This window comes from Mytilus californianus, unplaced genomic scaffold, assembly GCF_021869535.1.
Source record: "Mytilus californianus isolate M0D057914Y unplaced genomic scaffold, xbMytCali1.0.p SCAF_60, whole genome shotgun sequence".
Classification (NCBI taxonomy): domain Eukaryota; kingdom Metazoa; phylum Mollusca; class Bivalvia; order Mytilida; family Mytilidae; genus Mytilus; species Mytilus californianus.
This window is the reverse complement of record NW_026262713.1, coordinates 350,910-368,414: the sequence shown is the minus strand read 5'-3', so window position 1 is coordinate 368,414 and position 17,505 is coordinate 350,910. Positions and strand designations below refer to the sequence as shown.

Genomic DNA, 17,505 nt, shown 5'->3' with positions numbered 1-17,505 from the left:
AAGGCCGTACGGTGACCTATAGTTGTTAATTTCTGTGTCATTTTGTTCTCTTGTGGAGAGTTGTCTCATAGGCAATCATGCAACATCTTCTTTTTTTATATTATATACATTTTTCTGTCCATAGTCATCAATATTAGTCTTTTTATCATATCTAAATGTGTTTTTGTTATTTGGAGAATTTGGTGTTTGATTGTTGTTAATGTATTCACAATTTTATAGAATAGGGAAGATTAAGAGTTTAACAAATAATGTTAAACTCTTGTCTATATTTGAAGACTTTCATATGTTGTCCTCTCGATATCTATTGGTTATATTTAAGTCTCCCAAACGAAGTTTGGGAAGACTTATTGTTTTTGCTCAGTTATTATTATTCTTCTTCTTCTTCTTCTTCTTCTTCTTCTTCTTCTTCTTCTTCTTCTTCTTCCGCCGCTTTTAAATTTGAACTTGTCCGCACCCGTTCTCCAAAACCGCTTGTCAGATTAACTTAGGGTTTCACAATATGTTAGACTAACATGTCTAGTGGTGCAATCAGGGTTTTGTTTGTGCAATGGGGTTTATAAAGGGGTACTTTGAGGGGCAAAATGAAAAGAGGGTTTTACTATAGAACCCTATGGGATTTTATTTTTTAAAATTTTCAAATGATTATAAATTGAAAACCGTTTGTGATAGACACAATCTTTTTAATTGAAAATGTTCTAAATGATAAAGCCCTTTAAATGAAATACAGGGTTAGTCCCCCAGGGGTCACCCCCACCCCCTGCCATTTAAGAAAGTTCTAATACCTTGTAAGTGGTCAAGATCCCCACCCCTAAACCATATATATTCTGGTTTGTCATACTAAGATGGTTTGAATGATATACAGGGTTAGTCCCCAGGGTTCATCCCGACCCCCTGCCATTTGAGAAAGTTCTAATATCTTGTAAATGGTCGAGATCCCCACCCCTAAACCATATATATTCTGGTTTGTCATGATAAAGCACATCAAATGAAATACAGGGTTAGTCCCCAGGGGTCACCCCCACCCCCTGCCATTAAAGAAAGTTCTAATACCTTGTTAGTGGTCAAGATCCCCACCCCTAAACCATATATATTCTGGTTTGTCATGCTAAGATGGTTTGAATGATATACAGGGTTAGTCCCCAGGGGTCATCCCGACCCCCTGCCATTTGAGAAAGTTCTAATATCTTGTAAATGATCGAGATCCCCACCCCTAAACCATATATATTCTGGTTTTTCATGATAAAGCACATTAAATGTTATACAGGGTTAGTCCCCAGGGGTCACCCCCACCCCCTGCCATTTAAGAAAGTTCTAATATCTTGTAAGTGGTCAAGATCCCCACCCCTAAACCATATATATTCTGGTTTGTCATGCTAAGATGGTTTGAATGATATACAGGGTTAGTCCCCAAGGGTCATCCCGACCCCCTGCCATTTGAGAAAGTTCTAATATCTTGTAAATGATCGAGATCCCCACCCCTAAACCATATATATTCTGGTTTGTCATGATAAAGCACATCAAATGAAATACAGGGTTAGTCCCCAGGGGTCACCCCCACCCCCTGCCATTTAAGAAAGTTCTAATACCTTGTAAGTGGTCAAGATCCCCACCCCTAAACCATATATATTCTGGTTTGTCATGCTAAGATGGTTTGAATGATATACAGGGTTAGTCCCCAGGGGTCATCCCGACCCCCTGCCATTTGAGAAAGTTCTAATATCTTGTAAATGGTCGAGATCCCCACCCCTAAACCATATATATTCTGGTTTTTCATGATAAAGCACATCAAATGTTATACCGGGTTAGTCCCCAGGGGTCACCCCCCACCCCCTGCCATTTAAGAAAGTTCTAATATCTTGTAAGTGGTCAAGATCCCCACCCCTAAACCATATATATTCTGGTTTGTCATGCTAAGATGGTTTGAATGATATACAGGGTTAGTCCCCAAGGGTCATCCCGACCCCCTGCCATTTGAGAAAGTTCTAATATCTTGTAAATGATCGAGATCCCCACCCCTAAACCATATATATTCTGGTTTGTCATGATAAAGCACATCAAATGAAATACAGGGTTAGTCCCCAGGGGTCACCCCACCCCCTGCCATTTAAGAAAGTTCTAATACCTTGTAAGTGGTCAAGATCCCCACCCCTAAACCATATATATTCTGGTTTGTCATGCTAAGATGGTTTGAATGATATACAGGGTTAGTCCCCAGGGGTCATCCCGACCCCCTGCCATTTGAGAAAGTTCTAATATCTTGTAAGCGGTCGAGATCCCCACCCCTAAACCATATATATTCTGGTTTTTCATGATAAAGCACATCAAATGTTATACAGGGTTAGTCCCCAGGGGTCACCCCCCACCCCCTGCCATTTAAGAAAGTTCTAATATCTTGTAAATGGTCAAGATCCCCACCCCTAAACCATATATATTCTGGTTTGTCATGCTAAGATGGTTTGAATGATATGCAGGGTTAGTCCCCAGGGGTCATCCCGACCCCCTGTCATTTGAGAAAGTTCTAATAGCTTGTAAATGGTCGAGATCCCCACCCCTTAACCATATATATTCTGGTTTGTCATGATAAAGCACATCAAATGAAATACAGGGTTAGTCCCCAGGGGTCACCCCCACCCCCTGCCATTTAAGAAAGTTCTAATATCTTGTAAGTGGTCATGATCCCCACCCCTAAATCATATATATTATGGTTTGTCATGCTAAGATGGTTTGAATGATATGCAGGGTTAGTCCCCAGGGGTCATCCCAACCCCCTGCCATATGAGAAAGTTCTAATATCTTGTAAATGGTTGAGATCCCCACCCCTAAACCATATATATTCTGGTTTGTCATGATAAAGCACATCAAATGAAATACAGGGTTAGTCCCCAGGGGCCACCCCACCCCCTGCCATTTAAGACAGTTCTAATACCTTGTAAGTGGTCAAGATCCCCACCCCTAAACCATATATATTCTGGTTTGTCATGCTAAGATGGTTTGAATGATATACAGGGTTAGTCCCCAGGGGTCATCCCAACCCCCTGCCATTTGAGAAAGTTCTAATATCTTGTAAATGGTCGAGATCCCCACCCCTAATCTATATATATTCTGGTTTGTCATGATAAAGAACATCAAATGAAATACAGGGTTAGTCCCCAGGGGTCACCCCCACCCCCTGCCATTAAAGAAAGTTCTAATACCTTGTAATTGGTCAAGATCCCCACCCCTAAACCATATATATTCTGGTTTGTCATGCTAAGATGGTTTGAATGATATACAGGGTTAGTCCCCAGGGGTCATCCGGACCCCCTGCCATTTGAGAAAGTTCTAATATCTTGTAAATGGTCGAGATCCCCACCCCTAAACAACATAATTTATATTCTGGTTTGTCATGATAAAGCACATCAAATGAAATACAGGGTTAGTCCCCAGGGGTCACCCCCACCCCCTGCCATTTAAGAAAGTTCTAATATCTTGTAAGTGGTCAAGATCCCCACCCCTAAACCATATATATTCTGGTTTGTCATGCTAAGATGGTTTGAATGATATACAGGGTTAGTCCCCAAGGGTCATCCCGACCCCCTGCCATTTGAGAAAGTTCTAATATCTTGTAAATGATCGAGATCCCCACCCCTAAACCATATATATTCTGGTTTGTCATGATAAAGCACATCAAATGAAATACAGGGTTAGTCCCCAGGGGTCACCCCCACCCCTGCCATTTAAGAAAGTTCTAATATCTTCTAAGTGGTCAAGATCCCCACCCATAAACCATATATATTCTGGTTTGTCATGCGAAGATGGTTTGAATGATATGCAGGGTTAGTCCCCAGTGGTTCCTGCCCACCCCCAATGTTCTAGTATCTTGTAAATGGTCGAGATCCCCACCCCTAAACCATATATATTCTGGTTTGTCATGCCAAGATGATTTGAAAGATATACAAGGTTAGTCCCCAGGCATCACTAATGCATATAACTTTACTGGACCAAACCAATTTTCACTGGACGTTGCCCAATGTCAGGCGACCCTGGGAATTACGAATTATGGGAGCTTCGTTTGGGAGACTTCGTAACAGCATCCTGTTACAATCATTTCTTGTTTTATTTAGTTTTTAGTTGTATTAAAGTAAATAACAATTTGGGTTTTCAAAATTTAGTTCCTTGAATGATATTCTTTATTCTTTAATATATTGATGATTTGAAAGGTTTTTTTTCAGAGATACTTGTTGATCAAAGATGTACTAATAATGGACCATCAGATCAGTGTAAAGATTCCAAATCCCAATGTACACTGACATCTGGTAGTTACAAATGTGTTTGCATTACTAATTATTATAATAATGCTGGGACCTGTACTCAGCGTAAGTAGCAAAAAAACCTCTGTAATTTAATTAGATGTATTTTCATCCATCTGATGAGTTTTATCTTTTTATAGTCTGTTTCTTCATGTTCTTATGTTGTACCATTGTACAACGTTAGGGGGTTGGGCACCCGGTAACATGTTTATAACCGCCACATTCTGTATTTGCCTGTCACACGTCAGGAGCTTGTAATTTAGTGGTTGTCATTCTGTCTGTGTTTCGTATTTGTTTTTCATTCATTATTTTCTACATATTTCAGCTGTAAATTTTCTCATTTGAATTGTTTTACATTTGTCATTTCGAAGCCTTTATAACTGACTATGCGGTAGAGGTAAAGACCGTATGGTGACCTATATTTGTTCATTTCTATGTCAACATTTGGTCTCATTAAAGAGTTTTAGCCTTGGTAATCATTCCACATCTTTTGTACCTGAATGGTATCCTGTCCAAAAACAAACTTTAGAGTTTTCAGTACTGTTTACACTTTCAAATTCAACAAAAAAAAAAAACAAATTCCGAAAGTATTCAAGGTGATTCTGTTCAATTCAGCACTGTTTGAAGTGATAAAAACGTTTTCAAATATTTTTCAAATAAGATTGTTTTTCGCCTTGTTTATGAATAGTTCAGCATCTGGATAATCTGTTCAGAAAGTTGCTGGAGCTGTTCTGAACAGTTCAGCACTGTTTGAACACTAGTAGTTCAAAACGTTTTCGCATATTTTCAAATGTCTGAAAAACTAAGCTAGTATTTATTCTATTAAGAATGTTTTCAGCATTGTGTCTGAACAGTTCAGGATCTGGCAAATTTGTTCAGAAAGATTAGATGGGTTTTCAGTATAGTTTAAGATATTTGTCTGATAAGTGTACTGAACAGTTAAGAATATTTTCAGCTTTAGATCTGAACATTTCATCACTAACTTATTTAGTCAGTAAAGTGTGGACCTTTCATAAATTGAAGCAGTACTTGTTTCAGCAATTTCTGAACATTTTAGCTAGTTTTCAGCATTTGATCAGAATTTTAATAAGCGCATTAGCAATTTTTCAGATCCTAAAATTTGTTTCTGCATGTAATCAGCTTGGGTTCATTAACTATTCAACAAAGTTCATCACAAGTTCTGAAATTCCGTTTCACAAGGGACCAGAGATTAAATAGCACTGTAAAGAGTTTTTTTTTTCATAAATGTTAAGATTCTATAATTTTGAGTTAGTATTCCCTCAAAGTAACCAGCTACTCTTTTAAAATTTTATGTAAAAAAGCAGTTAAGGATTTTTTTTAATTTACATTTATCATAATTAAACAATGCACAATAATTGCCCGTTATTCATAGCGGTCTAACACTATGATAAAGACTTTGGCAACTACCATAATTTGTTTACAAGTATCAGTTTGTAAAATATTTATTGTATGAAAAAAAAATCAAAAGAGCATAAAAAATCCATACACCTAATTAAATGGACATTAACAAAGTCAGAATGCGAGGAAACATGTTCAAAAACTTTAAGGTTATATTTTAGCAACAAAAAACAAAAGTTAACTATGTTAATTGGACCTCGTTTGATACTATAACTGACATTGAATTTTTACTAGATAACATTTTTGTTCGCTGTGAAGATAACGTATATCGTCAAGTTATTTGAATTCAAATCGGGACTTGCTGTGCACCACTTATTGTGGACCTTATTCTAAATTGCTATGAGTTAAAATTTATAACTAAAACCAGCAAAGACCAATCGAAACAACATGTGATTCAAAAATTTAATAACACTTTTAGATATTTGTTTGATATATTGGCTCTCAAAAATCACGACTTCAGTATGAACACTTAATCCATTTATCCGGCTGACATGACTTTAAATAAAGGTAAAACTAACATGGAACACTGTCCTTTTCTGGATCCTGATATCTACTGTGGATTCATTTCGTGGGTATCAATTTTTGTGGATTGAGGAAAATTTACATTTTCGTGGATATTTAATTTCTTGGGTTTGTCAATGTCTGTATATAAAGCCTATAGAAAATTTAGAATTCGTAGAATATTTACATTCGTGGTTCACACACGAAAACAACGAACATTGGTATCCAACGAATAATAATGAATCCACAGTATTTCTTTAACGGGAAGCTTGATACCAAAATCTATGATTAAAGAATGAATATTGTTAATTATCATTTTTTAAACGATTACGTTCCCTTGTCACCATCTTATGGTGTTTATATATCTCAACTTGTTCGATTCGCTCGTGAATGTAACAACGTATTTGATTTTTACGAAATGTCGTCTGTTAAGGATGTACTTATGTGAGAAAAAAATAGGACCCTATGACCTTATAATGTAGCTTAACAGAAAAATAGTTTTTATTATTAAATTCTGATAGATGAAATTATCCAAAAGCGACCTATGGTACATGTTTGATGGAGCTTTTGCAGGATCATTGAGGAATATTGTCCAAACAAGAATCTCATATTGCAAGTTTTTTTCATAGCAAACTTTAAAAAATTTGATAAAAAGACGCAATTAATTTTTAAGCTTTATTGCATACTTATTTTGCTGGTTTTTGTGCTATACAAAAAAAAAGTTAGTTGCAGTTTGTTGTTAAAAATAATACCATTAAATGATTACATTAATTTATTTTTTTCAAACCTGTGTTAATATTTAAACATCTTGTAATTGCTTCTTCTAGTAAATACCTCTGTTCTGATTCTACGCATGCTTCTCCAAAACTTGGTCAACTTCATGTTCTCTGGCTTTTAAGGATTTAGTGTCAATACAGTGTACATTCATTGTTGAAAGCAGATTGTTAAGCTGGGTTTCCCCAATACCAGCATGGAGCATTCCTAAATTAAAAGGTAATCAACAGAATTGATAGATTTGTAAATGATTGCAAATATATACACAAAATATGTGACTCACTGTTTTATTTCACAGAGAATAAACTCTACAATATATATATGTAAGATCGACTCAGATCGACGTCCGGTCTCTAATCGACGTCCGTTTCTCAAATCGACGTCCAAATCTGACGTCACAATATAATAAGATTCCAAATCGACGGCAAATGTTATGCCCCTCTAATCGACGTTCGATTTTTGGTTCCTATCGACGTCCAATTTTCTTAAGAAATTATTTAAAAAAAATAGAAGATGTGGTATGATTTTCAATTAGAAAAATATACACCAGAGTTAAAATAAAATGAATGTGAGCAATTATAGGCAACCGTACGGCCTTCAACAACGATAAAAAAAACCAAAAATGTAAGGAATGACTGTAATATTTTTTCTGTCTATGAAGAAATAACATAAAAAATGTGGTGCACACTGAATGACCCGCGTAGCGGGTTATTTTAAAGTGTGCACCACATTTTTATGTTATTTCGAATAGACAGATAAAATATTACAGTTATTTATTATAATTTAATTCTAAATTCCATTTAAAACCGGAGTAAACCATGACTAAATTATGTCTATGAGCTGATGAACTAAACAACGTCAGCCAATCAGAAGACGCGTTACATCCAAAATTAAATTATATGGTAATGTTAGTTATAAAAAGCCGCTACATGATAAAAAGCCACATGAAAAATGTAAAAATATTTTAACTAGAAAAGTAAAGGCCTTATTTAGTGTTAGTGCAGTTGTTATACCCCACGCCACGAAGTTGTGGAGGGTATAATGTTTTGACCCGTCCGTCTGTCCGTCGTCTGTCCGTCCGTCAGTCCGTCATTCCTGTTTCTTGTCATCAAAACTCCTCTAAAACCACACAACAGAATTTCATAAAACCTTTTTAGATTATAAGGACATACTATGTAGATGTGCATATCGACAGGAAATTACGATTCAATCTTTTTTCTAGGAGATACCCCCCTTTGAACTTATTTGCTTCAATATACTACTGCAACAGTTTGTCATCGCAACTCTTCTGAAAACACAAAAGAATTTCATGAAACTTTGTTGATAATAAGGACATACTACGTAGATGTGCATATCGACAGGAAATTATGATTCAATTTTTTTTCTAGGACTTACGCCCTTTAGAACTTATTAATACTTCTGCAACAGTTTGTCATCGCAATTCCTCTGAAACCACACAACAGAATTTCATGAAACTGTAGATAATAAGGACATACTATGTAGATGTGCATATCGACAGGAAATTACGATTCAATTTTTTTTCTAGGAGTTACGCTCCTTTGAACTTATTTTCTTCAATATACCACTGCAACAGTTTGTCATCGCAACTCCTCTGAAACCACACAACATAATTTCATGAAACCTTTTTAGATAATAAGGACATACTATGTAGATGTGCATATCGACAGGAAATTACGATTCAATCTTTTTTCTAGGAGTTACCCCCCTTTGAACTTATTTGCTTCACTATACTACTGCAACAGTTTGTCATCGCAACTCTTCTGAAAACACAAAAGAATTTCATGAAAGTTTGTAGATAATAAGGACATACTACGTAGATGTGCATATCGACAGGAAATTATGATTCAATTTTTTTCTAGGACTTACGCCCTTTTGAACTTATTTATACTTCTGCAACAGTTTGTCATCGCAATTCCTCTGAAACCACACAACAGAATTTCATGAAACTTTGTAGATAATAAGGACATACTATGTAGATGTGCATATCGACAGGAAATTACGATTCATATTTTTTTCTAGGAGTTACGCCCCTTTGAACTTATTTTCTTCAATATACCACTGCAACAGTTTGTCATCGCAACTCCTCTGAAACCACACAACAGAATTTCATGAAACCTTTTTAGATAATAAGGACATACTATGTAGATGTGCATATCGACAGGAAATTACGATTCAATCTTTTTTCTAGGAGTTACCCCCCTTTGAACTTATTTGCTTCATTATACTACTGCAACAGTTTGTCATCGCAACTCTTCTGAAAACACAAAAGAATTTCATAAAACTTTGTAGATAATAAGGACATACTACGTAGATGTGCATATCGACAGGAAATTATGATTCAATTTTTTTCTAGGACTTACGCCCTTTTGAACTTATTTATGCTTCTGCAACAGTTTGTCATCGCAACTCCTCTGAAACCACACAACAGAATTTCATGAAACTTTGTAGATAATAAGGACATACAGATGGGTGCAGACCAAGCATTACATATAGACGGGCCGAAAAGTTAACGCGGCGTTTACTCGCGTGCACTTCATGTAAACGCCGCGTTAACTGTGCTTTTACTCCGAAATTTCAGTAGACATAAAAAGTAAACGGGCGTTTACTTTCGCGTTTACCTCAGCGTTAACGCAAAAACGGCGCGTCTTCTAATTTTGTAAATAGTAAACGGGCGTTTACTTTCGCGTTTACTTCCGCGTTAACGTGAAAAAAGGCGCGTCTTCTATTTTCGTCAAAAGTAAACGCACGTTTACTGTTTGTAGTAAACGCGCTTTAACGCAGATTGTCATCGTGTCCTGGATACACTGACCTTAAATATCAAATGATAAGGTACATTAAAATTAAATGACCAACTGGTCATTTTGGATTGACATATTGACGATTACAATTAATTAATAATGTTATTACACCCCTTTAATTAGTTGAAAATTAATCATAGTAAATGTCTTTTTCTTCACAAATAAATAGTTCAAGCAAGTCCTTCTTTTATTCAAATAATTTAATCATCACCCAAATCGAACAATTTTTTTCATCTCAGACTGGCTGACTCAGGATGACTCGTACAACAAAATTATTTGATCAAATTAACCAAAACCATAAAATTTTGTTCGCATCAATTTAGAGTGCCAGCATGTCCTCTTTTTATTTAAAATATTGAATCGTAAACAAATATCAGTAGTTTTCATACCTCAGACTGACTCGTATAACAAAATTATCTGTCCGCATCAACCAAAACTGACCATATTTGCACTTTATTATGTAAATCTTATAGTCCTATAGTAAATCATTAATATTTTCATGTAAGGCCGCGCCCTTATGGAAAAATAAGGCTTCTTGCAAATATTTGCGGCAATATTTCTCCTGTCTTACACAATTTTTTTATTATAATATATATCAAATATTCAAGATTTAGGCAATTAATATTTATTATTAGGGGCAAATTTCAAAGGGATCACACTGTCACAATACCCTAAACAACCTCGATCAAGAAATTCAAAATTTAAACTGGACATGAACATTCACACAACAAACAAAGATGTTTTCTATCATGAACAAAATATGAATTTTACAATGGATTTAGATCCAAAAGTTCCAATTGTTATTTGAAGATTTTTTTAAAATAAATTATTTAAATATTCTGATATTTCTGAGTAACATGATCGATCGAAGTATGACGATAAAAAAAATTTAGATAATTAGAAGTATTCATAACCAAATATCTAGAGAAATATGTCGTGTAATATTTTTTGAACCTTAAATCTTAAAAAAATAATCATATGTATTATTTCAATATGCTTGAAATATTGGTGCAAACTATCATGTCCGACGTTTTTAAAGAAACGTTTCTTGCAAAGTTGTTACAAATAGTTATTCCTTTAACAATAAAAGAAAAGGTTCCTGCAACTTTCTAGCATACAAACACTTTCTTGCAACATTGCAGCAAACTTGCATAAACCAAAACTTACCATATTTGCACTTTATTATGTAAATCTTATAGTCACATAGTAAATCATTAATATTTTCATGTAAGGATGGATTGTATAATACAAATGACAGCAATATTGGAACACAATGAATACAAAATTTTGTTCGCATCAATTTAGAGTGCCAGCATGTCCTCTTTTTATTCAAAATATTGAATCGTAAAACAAATATCAGTAGTTTTCATACCTCAGACTGACTCTTATAACAAAATTATCTGTTGGCATCAACCAAAACTAACCATATTTGCACTTTATTATGTAAATCTTATAGTCGCAAAGTAAATCAGTAATATTTTCATGTAAGGATGGATTGTATAATACAAAAGACAGCAATATTGGAACACAATGAATACAAAATTTTGTTCGCATCAATTTAGAGTGCCAGCATGTCCTCTTTTTATTCAAAATATTGAATCGTAAACAAATATCAGTAGTTTTCATACCTCAGACTGACTCGCAACAAAATTATCTGTCCGCATAAACCAAAACTTACCATATTTGCACTTTATTATGTAAATCTTATAGTCACATAGTAAATCATTAATATTTTCATGTAAGGATGGATTGTATTATATAAATGACAGCAATATTGGAACACAATGAATACAAAATTTTGTTCGCATCAATTTAGGGTGCCAGCATGTCCTTTTTTATTCAAAATATTGAATCGTTAAACAAATATCAGTAGTTTTCATACCTCAGACTGACTCGTATAACAGAATTATCTGTCCACATCAACCAAAATTGACCATATTTGCACTTTATTATGTAAATCTTATAGTCGCATAGTAAATCAGTAATATTTCTTTGTCAGGACAGATTGTATAATAAAGGTGACAGCAATATTAGAACACAATAAGTACAAAAAAAATTCTGTATCTTTTAAAAGTACATGCATGTCCTCTTTTTATTTAGAATATTGAATTGTGAACAAATTTCAGTAGTTTTGATACCTCAGGATGCCTGGTATAACAAAATTATTTGTCCGCATCAACCAAAACTGACCATATTTGCACTTTATTATGTTAATCTTATAGTCGCATAGTAAATCAGTAATATTTTCATGTAAGGATCGATTGTATAATACAAATGACAGCAATATTGGAACACAATGAATACAAAATTTTGTTCGCATCAATTTAGAGTGCCAGCATGTCCTCTTTTTATTCAAAATATTGAATTGTAAACAAATATCAGTAGTTTTCATACCTCAGACTGACTCGTATAACAAAATTATCTGTCCGCATAAACCAAAACTTACCATATTTGCACTTTATTATGTAAATCTTATAGTCACATTGTAAATCATTAATATTTTCATGTAAGGATGGATTGTATAATACAAATGACAGCAATATTGGAACACAATGAATACAAAATTTTGTTCGCATCAATTTAGAGTGCCAGCATGTCCTCTTTTTATTCAAATTATTGAATCGTGAAACAAATATCAGTAGTTTTAATACCTCAGACTGACCCTTGTAACAAAATTATCTGTCTGCATCAACCAAAACTGACCATATTTGCACTTTATTATGTAAATCTTATAGTCGCATAGTAAATCAGTAATATTTCTTTGTCAGGACAGATTGTATAATAAAGGTGACAGCAATATTGGAACACAGTAACTACAAAAAAATTCTGCATCTATTAAAAGAACATGCATGTGCTCTTTTTATTTAAAATATTGAATCGTGAACAAATTTCAGTAGTTTTGATACCTCAGGATGCCTGGTATAACAAAATTATTTGACTGCATCAACCAAAACTGACCATATTTGCTCTTTATTATGTAAATCTATATAGCCGCATTATTAAGTAAATCAGTAATATTTTTATGTTAGGAAGGACTATAAAATACAAATGACAGCAATATTGGAACACACTGACTAAAAAAAAATTTCCGCATCAATTAAGAGTACCATAATGTCCTCTTTTTATTCAAAATATTGAATCGTAAACAAATTTCAGTAGTTTTGATATCTCAGACTGACTTGTATAACAAAATTATTTGTCCGCATCAACCAAAACTGACCATATTTGCACTTTATTATGTAAATCTTATAGTCGCATAGTAAATCAGTAATATTTCTTCGTCAGGACAGATTGTATAATAAAAGTGATAGCGATATTGGAACACAATAACTACAAAAAAAAATTCTGCATCTTTTAAAAGTACATGCATGTCCTCTTTTTATTTAAAATATTGAATCGTGAACAAATTTCAGTAGTTTTGATACCTCAGGATGCCTGGTATAACAAAACTATTTGTCTACATCAACCAAAACTGACCATATTTGCACTTTATTATGTAAATCTTATAGTTGCATAGTAAATCAGTAATATTTTCATGTAAGGATGGATTGTATAATACAAATGACAGCAATATTGGAACACAATGAATACAAAATTTTGTTCGCATCAATTAAGAGTGCCAGCATGTCCTCTTTTTATTCAAAATATTGAATCGTGAAACAAATATCAGTAGTTTTTATACCTCAGACTGACTCTTATAACAAAATTATCTGTTGGCATCAACCAAAACTAACCATATTTGCACTTTATTATGTAAATCTTATAGTCACAAAGTAAATCATTAATATTTTCATGTAAGGATGGGTTGTTTAATATAAATGACAGCAATATTGGAACACAATAAATACAAAATTTTGTTTGCATCAATTTAGAGTGCCAGCATGTCCTTTTTTATTCAAAATATTGAATCTTAAAACAAATATCAGTAGTTTTCATACCTCAGACTGACTCGTATAACAGAATTATCTGTCCACGTCAACCAAAATTGACCATATTTGCACATTATTATGTAAATCTTATAGTCGCATAGTAAATCAGTAATATTTCTTTGTCAGGACAGATTGTATAATAAAGGTGACAGCAATATTGGAATACAATAACTACAAAAAAAATTCTGCATCTATTAAAAGAACATGCATGTGCTCTTTTTATTTAAAATATTGAATCTTAAAACAAAATTCAGTAGTTTTGATACCTCAGGATGCCTGGTATAACAAAATTTTTTGACTGCATCAACCAAAACTGACCATATTTGCTCTTTATTATGTAAATCTATATAGCCGCATTATTAAGTAAATCAGTAATATTTTTATGTTAGGAAGGACTATATAATACAAATGACAGCAATATTGGAACACACTGACTAAAAAAAAATTTCCGCATCAATTAAGAGTACCATAATGTCCTCTTTTTATTCAAAATATTGAATCGTAAACAAATTTCAGTAGTTTTGATATCTCAGACTGACTTGTATAACAAAATTATTTGTCCGCATCAACCAAAACTGACCATATTTGCACTTTATTATGTAAATCTTATAGTCGCATAGTAAATCAGTAATATTTCTTCGTCAGGACAGATTGTATAATAAAAGTGATAGCGATATTGGAACACAATAACTACAAAAAAAATTCTGCATCTTTTAAAAGTACATGCATGTCCTCTTTTTATTTAAAATATTGAATCGTGAACAAATTTCAGTAGTTTTGATACCTCAGGATGCCTGGTATAACAAAATTATTTGACTGCATCAACCAAAACTGACCATATTTGCTCTTTATTATGTAAATCTATATAGCCGCATTATTAAGTAAATCAGTAATATTTTTATGTTAGGAAGGACTATAAAATACAAATGACAGCAATATTGGAACACACTGACTAAAAAAAAATTTCCGCATCAATTAAGAGTACCATAATGTCCTCTTTTTATTCAAAATATTGAATCGTAAACAAATTTCAGTAGTTTTGATATCTCAGACTGACTTGTATAACAAAATTATTTGTCCGCATCAACCAAAACTGACCATATTTGCACTTTATTATGTAAATCTTATAGTCGCATAGTAAATCAGTAATATTTCTTTGTCAGGACAGATTGTATAATAAAAGTGATAGCGATATTGGAACACAATAACTACAAAAAAAATTCTGCATCTTTTAAAAGTACATGCATGTCCTCTTTTTATTTAAAATATTGAATCGTGAACAAATTTCAGTAGTTTTGATACCTCAGGATGCCTGGTATAACAAAACAATTTGTCTGCATCAACCAAAACTGACCATATTTGCACTTTATTATGTAAATCTTATAGTTGCATAGTAAATCAGTAATATTTTCATGTAAGGATGGATTGTATAATACAAATGACAGCAATATTGGAACACAATGAATACAAAATTTTGTTCGCATCAATTAAGAGTGCCAGCATGTCCTCTTTTTATTCAAAATATTGAATCGTGAAACAAATATTAGTAGTTTTTATACCTCAGACTGACTCTTATAACAAAATTATCTGTTGGCATCAACCAAAACTAACCATATTTGCACTTTATTATGTAAATCTTATAGTCGCATAGTAAATCAGTAATATTTTCATGTAAGGATCGATTGTATAATACAAATGACAGCAATATTGGAACACATTGAATACAAAATTTTGTTCGCATTAATTTAGAGTGCCAGCATGTCCTCTTTTTATTCAAAATATTGAATCGTAAACAAATATCAGTAGTTTTCATACCTCAGACTGACTCGTATAACAAAATTATCTGTCCGCATAAACCAAAACTGACCATATTTGCACTTTATTATGTAAATCTTATAGTCGCATAGTAAATCAGTAATATTTTCATGTAAGGATCGATTGTATAATACAAATGACAGCAATATTGGAACACAATGAATACAAAATTTTGTTCGCATTAATTTAGAGTGCCAGCATGTCCTCTTTTTATTCAAAATATTGAATCGTGAAACAAATATCAGTAGTTTTTATACCTCAGACTGACCCTGATAACAAAATTATCTGTCTGCATCAACCAAAACTTACCATATTTGCACTTTATTATGTAAATCTTATAGTCACATAGTAAATCAGTAATATTTCTATGTAAGGATGGATTGTATAATACAAATGACAGCAATATTGGAACACAATGAATACAAAATTTTGTTCGCATCAATTTATAGTGCCAGCATGTCCTTTTTTATTCAAAATATTGAATCTTAAAACAAATATCAGTAGTTTTCATACCTCAGACTGACTCGTATAACAGAATTATCTGTCCACGTCAACCAAAATTGACCATATTTGCACTTTATTATGTAAATCTTATAGTCGCATAGTAAATCAGTAATATTTCTTTGTCAGGACAGATTGTATAATAAAGGTGACAGCAATATTGGAATACAATAACTACAAAAAAAATTCTGCATCTATTAAAAGTACATGCATGTGCTCTTTTTATTTAAAATATTGAATTGTGAACAAATTTCAGTAGTTTTGATACCTCAGGATGCCTGGTATAACAAAATTATTTGACTGCATCAACCAAAACTGACCATATTTGCTCTTTATTATGTAAATCTATATAGCCGCATTATTAAGTAAATCAGTAATATTTTTATGTTAGGAAGGACTATATAATACAAATGACAGCAAAATTGGAACACACTGACTAAAAAAAAATTTCCGCATCAATTAAAAGTACCATAATGTCCTCTTTTTATTCAAAATATTGAATCGTAAACAAATTTCAGTAGTTTTGATATCTCAGACTGACTTGTATAACAAAATTAATTGTCCACATCAACCAAAACTGACCATATTTGCACTTTATTATGTAAATCTTATAGTCACATAGTAAATCAGTAATATATTCATGTAAGGATGGAAAGTATAATACAAATGACAGCAATATTGGAACACAATGAATACAAAATTTTGTTCGATCAATTTATCATTTTTATGATGCTATCATGTCCTCTTTTTATTCAAAATATTGAATCGTAAACAAATATCAGTAGTTTTCATACCTCAGACTGTCTCTCATAACAAAATTATCTGTCTGCATCAACCAAAACTGACCATATTTGCACTTTATTATGTAAATCTTATAGTCACAAAGTAAATCAGTAATATTTTCATGTAAGGATGGATTGTTTAATACAAATGACAGCAATATTGGAACAAAATGAATACAAAATTTTGTTTGCATCAATTTATAGTGCCAGCATGTCCTCTTTTTATTCAAAATATTGAATCTTAAAGAAATATCAGTAGTTTTTATACCTCAGACTGATTCGTATAACAAAATTATTTGTCCGCATCAACCAAAACTGACCATATTTGCACTTTATTATGTAAATCTTATAGTTGCATAGTAAATCAGTAATATTTTCATGTGAGGATGGATTGTTTAATACAAATGACAGCAATATTGGAACACAATGAATACAAAATTTTGTTCGCATCAATTTAGAGTGCCAGCATGTCCTCTTTTTATTCAAAATATTGAATCGTAAACAAATACCAGTAGTTTTCATACCTCAGACTGACTCGTATAACAAAATTATCTGTCCGCATAAACCAAAACTTACCATATTTGCACTTTATTATGTAAATCTTATAGTCACATAGTAAATCATTAATATTTTCATGTAAGGATCGATTGTATAATACCAATGACAGCAATATTGG

At 32.9% G+C, this 17,505-nt stretch overlaps 1 long non-coding RNA gene across 1 annotated transcript; it reads right to left on the bottom strand.

The window, feature by feature from the left end:
* Positions 1-742: 742 nt before the first annotated feature.
* On the bottom strand, positions 743-3,187 carry LOC127707251 (uncharacterized). Its single transcript, XR_007984725.1, has 3 exons — positions 2,927-3,187; positions 1,051-2,659; positions 743-782 (listed from the first exon to the last, which is right to left on the bottom strand). It is a non-coding gene; the product is annotated as an uncharacterized LOC127707251 (long non-coding RNA).
* Positions 3,188-17,505: the final 14,318 nt, after the last annotated feature.